Raw genomic sequence first — 7377 nt, 5'->3', positions numbered from 1 at the left:
TTGGATGATATTTCTGGCTAAGCCTTGTTCTCTGATGCTGAGTGATTATTTGGGCTTACATAGGTCCCTAATAAATTCTGTGCTTAAAAAAAAAAAAAAGAATCACTTGGAGGGATTACTACTATCTTGTGAATTAAAGATGTGAAATGCTCAGGCCCATGGTAGACTTTGGTAAATGCTGTCCTTTTTATTCTAACTTTTAGATGTCCTCCTTTTTTCTGACTTAAGTTTAACCATGGTGTTTCTAGGCTTTGGGCATCAGTTTCTATTTACCAGTAGCAGGTTCCTCGAATTCATGCATTCACAAGGAGGAAAGTCCTGGGGGGGGGGGCAGGGGGGTTACCTTTTATTTGCACCATGTGAGAAGGCAAATAAGATACTTGTGCCCTCTTGTGTCAGCGTGGCATGCTCAGAAGACATTGTAGTCTAACTACGGTTGTGCATCATTTATGGGAAAATATCATTTCTTTAGAAATGTACTCGGTTCAAATGTCTTGGAAGTGTTTCGAGGACAAGAGAGTTGTTCTTTAAGAACTGAAAGCAGGGGATCCCTGGGTGGCTCAGCGGTTTGGCGCCTGCCTTCAGCTCAGGGTGTGATCCTGGAGTCCTGGGATTGAGTCCCACGTCGGGCTCCCTGCATGGAGCCTGCTTCTCCCTCGGCCTGTGTCTCTACTTCTGTGTGTCTTTCATGAATAAATAAATAAAGTCTTTAAAAAAAAAAAAAAGAACTGAAAACAAATGGCAGAGTTCAGCTGGTAAAATCTGCTAGAAGCTTCCTAACGCTACTGAGAGGCAAATTGGTTTGCTAGAGGTTAGGCACCGATCAGAAGGGAAGCAGGTAAGCAGGTGCATACTTGGGAAAGCTAGTTGCCAAAGAATCTTGCCTTTGGTGGGGAAAGATTGCTATGGAGGAAGGAACCTGGTGGGTTTTTACCAACTGCTCAGTGAAGTGGTTCTCAAAGTGTGATCCTTGGACCAGCAGCACCTGAGATCTTGACAACATGCATTTTCTCTGGTTTCACCCTAGACCTCCTGAATCAAACTCTGGGCATGGGGCCTAGAAATATGTATTTTAGCAAGTCCTTCAAGGGATTCTGATGAACAGGAGAGTGTGGCAACACTGGTCTAGAGCAAGTTTTCTCAACGGAACCAAAAGGGAAGACAGTACCTTGACCTGAGATTTTAGCTGTGACTGGTCTGTCATTGCCATTATAGTCATACCTAAGGACAATGAAAAGCACCAGGAGGGCAGAAGTCCAGATGATTCTCCACCCTGGCTGCACATTGGAATCACTGGGGGCACTTAAAAAAAAATGCCATTCCAAGGAGATTTACACCACAGAAACAAACAACAAAAACCCCAGACGGCTAAGACCACACCTAGGAAAACCCACTCTGGATCCTAGCCAGTCTTATTTCATTGTTCTGAGGTGGGAAACCAAGGGTCCTTATTTTCAGTGGTTCCTTAGAGGACTCTAATGCCATGGCCTGTGTTCAGAATTATTGTCGCAGAGACTTGAAGTTTGGAATACTGGAAAACTGAAAATACCATGAGGGAAGTTAGTGATATTCTCTTAAAAGCACAGTGTAACGAAGTTTGGAAGATAACCGCTGCCATTTAGCTGGGTTATCAGACCTGTCACACTTGGGAGACCCTATATATCGCAAGGTCACTGCCATTGTTCCCACTAGGAACTCTTAGCAGCCATTATGGGTCTGTTTGGCCACACACAAGTGGCTCACTGCCCTTTACAACTATCCTCTGTATAAGGGGAAGGTAGGGAAGCTCATGGAATAAACTCTGGGGTCATAGTGAGAAAATCCATGTTGGACACCTGCCTTGCCACTAAGAACGTAGAATAGCTTAAATGCTCTGCACTTGTTTATTAATCTCTTCCACCCAATAAGCTTTCCTCCAGCTTGAAGATAAAAGCTTTACTCATAGTTTCTTTTGTTAAATGAAAAATGGACATTTGTACATTTTGTTGTTAAGAGACTACATAATCCAATGTACCACAGATCTCAATCCTTGAGTCTTTTTCCTTTGACTTTTTCATTTATTAAAGTTAACCTTTCACTTTTCAGTAAGACAGATGCTCTAAGGGAAATGCAGAAATTGCCAGAATTATCCTTACACTATGAGCTGAGAATGTCCACTTTACCTCTTTCAACTGAAAAATCACAAATGCAATCACAGGTGCAATCTGTAAAGTTACCTGTAAAGTTTTGATAAAAGAAATGGAATTTGCCATAGAAAGTTGAAAAGATTCTTTAACTGCCTTTTAAAAGCTGCCTTTTTTTTTTAGACTACTGTTAGACATGCTTACATTGGATTTCATGATTCTTTTTTTATTATGAAGCCAACTTATAAGCCGAGAAGGGCTTGGCTGAAGCACAGTCCTTTCCTCCCATAAATGATGCTCCAGATCATATGCAATTCTGAGCGGTATCATATGAAGCGTATCACACAATTACTACGGTCTATTCATCATGGTTGGTTTCAACTGCTGGGTTTGGAAATCAAAGAAGGATCAGGTTCTAAATGGAGTACTTAGGATAGATATGGCCTCTACCTTTATTGCTCCTGTACTCTATCCTTTTTACATTTTAATGCTATAACTATTCTTTCTGCTATATATAAAAGATCTCTTTTTTCCCTGTGTCTTTCCCTCACATTCTTTCCCTCTTTCCCTCTTACTCTAACATATCTCCAAGAATTATTAAATCAGAAAAGTTCATTTGAGACTTTCATGTAAACTTTCATTTTTGTCGAGACACAGGTCAACCAATAATGCCAGTTTTCATTCATATGCTTTTAAACAACCTTGATACACATATGTGTCTATCAATACAACAGATATGCGCATGTGCACACATATATACATACCCCACCACCCCCTGCACTGCACACTTTTGCAGCCTCAATAGAAAAGCCATTTCCTTCTCTTTCACTGATACATGGTCTTGGAGGTAGTCAGGTGGGCCAGGACTACATGGTAAAATGGGAAGGTATTGGACTGGAGGAGACAAGACCTCCTCTAGTTAAAGATGTACAGCACTTTTTAACTAGCCTGAAAGAATAACCAATTGAGATATTTAAAAAATCTTTTACATAATTGGCAGATGGGATTGAAAAATGATATTGTGATTTAGTAAACAGAGCCTACACTGCACCTCTCTCATTTGGGTCTTTGTGGCTTGTGCAAGAATATTTTTCAGTTATAATAGCTATTTAAAATCTGGGGCGCCTGGGTGGCTCAGTTGGCTAAGCGTCTGTCTTCAGCTCAGGTCAAGATCCCAGGATCCTAGAATCTGGCCCCGCATCAGTCTCCCTGCCGGGGGGCGGGGTCTGTTTCTTCCTCTCCTTCCTGCTTGTGTTCTCTCTCTCTCTCTCTCAAATAAGTTAAAAAGTTAAAAAATCAAATAATTTTGCTCTTGCTGATATATTTTAAGTATTGATAACAATTATTTAATACATTGTAGACTATGTTTTATCTCCTTTTCAATCTCCATGTATATTTAAAATGCATCTTATATACTATGTAATATATAATATATGTAACCATTATATAATCTATTATATATAATGTATTACATGTTATTTATAATCAATTATGTATAAATCTAATGCTATTTCATGTTGATAAAGGAAGACTACTCATGTAGAAGACCATTTGTGACAGAAAACTAGTAACAAAAAAGACCTTAAGTAGAAGAATTAGTATTGAGTTTATTCACAATCAAAGGCAGTTATAGTCCTTTTTTGAAAACAAACTAAAACCCCTACAAATCTTACTGAGTACTTATAAGGTGAATGCTTTATTCAGCAAGAGAGATGCAAAGGGTATATATCAAGGTAAATTCTCAACTATGAGTTGTGAAGTGTTTCAAATACATATTAAAAATTTGACAGAGTTCCTTTATGACATAATTTCTGTGGTTCTTATGAGACTTAGGGAATTAGATACCTAAGAGACTTCGCAAATTCCATTTTATACCTACTGACACTCAATCATACATCTTGTTCTCTTTTCTTCTATCATATATGGATATAAACAAATTTCAAGTGGGAGAAATTTCAAGCTGAGAAAAAAAAAGGTTGGGTGGATTAATAGGTATGCAGAAGTATAGGTAAATGGGTGAGAAATACTTGACCCCCCCCTAGCCAACGTCTCCATACCTTTTGAAATCAACTCTATTAATAAAAATTTGAGTCCACATTAAAAAAAATTTTTGTAAAAATTTTACAAAATCTTTTTTTTTTCAAAAAATCTTTAGGGACACCTGGGTGGCTCAGTGGGTGTGATCCCGGATTTCCAGGATGGAGTCCCACATCGGACTCTCTACATGGAGCCTGCTTCTCCTTCTGCCTGTGTCTCTGCCTCTCTCTGTGTGTCTCCCATGAATAAATAAATAAAATAAAAATCTTTAAGAAAAGATCTTTAGATGTTTAAAAAAATTTTTTAAGTTTTTTTTAAAAGATTTTACTTATTCATGACAGACACACAGAGAGGCAGAGAGAGAAGCAGCCTCCTCGCAAGGAGCCGGATGTGGGACTCAATTCTGGGACCAGGATCATGCCCTCAGCCAAAGGCAGACGCTCAACCGCTGAGCCATTCAAGCATCCCAACCATAGTGCATTCTTACTGCCCTTAATTATAATTAAATGTGAGTATAAGACCTACAAATTAAGATAATTAGGCTAAGAACTGGAGTAAGATTCAAAGTTGTGATGCCTGAGTGGCTCCGTTGGTTGGGTGTTCAATTCTTGATTTTGGTTAGGTTCTTGATTTCAGGGTTGTAAGATAGAGCCCCTATGTAGGGCTCTGGGCTGGGCGAGGAGTCCACTTGGTATTCTCTCTCTACTCCTCCCCACCAAAAGATTGAAAGTCTATTTGAGAACTATGTGTCAAGCATTGTGCTAAATTTTTCTGTGCATTTTTTCATCTCATCCTTTAAAGTACTTCATAAACTAAGCACTCTTTATTATGTTTAGTTTGCACTTAAAAATAAACAGGCTTAAGAGATTTTGTGATTTACTCAAAATGACATAGTCACAAAAGGGTGGATCTAAGATTAAAAGTCTGATGAAGATTAAAATTCAGATCATTCTGGATAGCAGCTAAGGCTCTGGATTCAATTCTAGATTGATTTTCTTACCTTTTTACTAATAAGGATGCTCCAGTGCTTCACTGAGATGAAAATCAACAGCATTTCAATACACTTTATGGGGGCATGTTCGGATAAGTCATTTGTAAGTAAGCATTCTTGTGGTTTGCTTTATTATGAATTAATGATAACATAGGCTATCAGCTCTGCCAAATTTTAATATACATTCAATAACTGTTTTTATAACAGTTAAACCTTTGTCTTAAAAAATGTGAGTGGGGAATTGTCAAAAATATGAAATACAGCCAGCCAGACTAGAACACGAATTGCTTAAACTTTCCCTGCAATTATATATATTTTCTTTATACAAGCACACAATACAAACAATCTTAGCACACTGCTGACATATCACAGATTCATCTATTTCTTTCTGATGAGGGATTTTTAACTTTCCCTTAAGCAGGGCATCTCTCTGTCTCTGTCTCTCTTCTAACGTCCAGATAAGACTCCTTAGAAGAGATACTATTTTCTCAGGGGAACTTCATGATCACCCTCCTTGCAATATTCCTTGGTCCTGGAGGCCACATCCTGGGGTCAGTGGGTTGCCCCTGAACTTGGTCCCCTCTGTGGTAACACACTCTGACCCATCAGCTGAGTTCATTTAATGAGTGCCTCAGAAACATAATCCTAATGAAGACAGCCATACATGAATGAAAGATGGATTTTGCACCAAGACAGAGAGCCATGCTGAAAGCCTCAGTGTTCACGGGATCTGTTATATCATTCTTCACTAATTTTTATTGCTTTGCTATCAGCCTTGTGCCAGATGCTGTATTTTTATTTTTACTCAGTGTGCTGCAAAGTGATCATGGGAGCAGTTTCCTATGTAGAAGGGAAAAGTAGCTGTTAAGTGGCAAGTATTTAAAGATATGGGGGATACACATATTTAAAATTTCATTGGTCTTTTGTGGACAGATGTTCTATTGCCTTATTTATATTAATACAAATGTACTGTACAGTGATATGACATTGCTATTCTGTACTTTTGATTTCTGTGTAAAATCATTTTATAAAGAAATTTGTCTTATTTTATTGAATCAAAGACTATGGACCCTGTGATTAAGTAGTAGAATCCTTTCAAAATAAGTGGTATTACATTTCTATATTTGAAGAATGGCAATATTTTTACTGTGAAGAAGTAAAGTATCCAGAAAAAAAAACAATTGTTCAAGCAACTTATATTGAAGAATAGAAAACAAAAATTGGAGAAATGTTTTATCAGAGATCATCATATATTAGTGAAAAGCAGATTTTGATAAAAATGAAAAATCCAGATAATTGTTTAAGTTCTTACACCTGGACATAATACATTCAATTGTTTCATTTAATGCTAAAATATTGTAAACTATCATTTAAGAAGAATTCCTAAGAAGTAAAATGATTTCTATTTGAATACAGAAAATACTAAGGAATCCACCAAGGAATTACTAGAACTCGTGAACAAATTTAGCCAGGTTGTGGCAACGAGATCAATATATAAAAATTAATATATTGTGTGTATATATGAGTTTATAGTCTACTATATACCCTTGCAATGACCTATTCAAAAAGAAAATCAAGAAAACAATTTTGGGGTGCCTGGGTGGCTCAGTCAGTTGGGTGTCCAGCTCTTGATTTCCGCATGGATTATGATGTTGGTGTCACACAGTTGAGCCCTGCAATGCTCTGCTCAGTGTGGGATCTGCTTGGAATTCTCTCTCCCTTTCCCTGTGCCCCTTCCCCTGTGAGCTCTCTGTCTAAATGGATAAATAAAATCTTTAAAAAAAATCTTAAAAATAAAACAATTTAATTAAAAAAACCATCAGAAAGAATAAAATGCTCAGGAATAAATTTAACAAAATAAGTGCAAAACAAATACTCTGAAAACTACAACATATTTTTTAAAAGAAACTAATAATCTAAGTAAACAAAGATATTTTGTGTTCATGAATTGGAATTAGTGTTACTAAGATAGCAAAATTCCCCAAACGGATCTATAAATTCAACATAATCCCTATCACAATCCCAGCTGGCTTCTTTGTAGAAACTGACACACTGATCCTGAGATGCATATAGAAATGCCAAGTATCCAAAATAGCCAAAGCAAGTTTGAAAAAGAAAAACAAGGTTGGAGGACTTACATTTCCCAATTTAAAACTTACTACAAAACAACAGTAATCAAGATGGCATAGTATTGACATAAAGATAAACCTATAAATCCACGGAATG

This window comes from Nyctereutes procyonoides, unplaced genomic scaffold (assembly GCF_905146905.1).
Source record: "Nyctereutes procyonoides isolate TBG_1078 unplaced genomic scaffold, NYPRO_anot_genome, whole genome shotgun sequence".
NCBI classification, from domain to species: Eukaryota; Metazoa; Chordata; class Mammalia; order Carnivora; family Canidae; genus Nyctereutes; species Nyctereutes procyonoides.
This window is presented reverse-complemented; position numbering follows the sequence as displayed.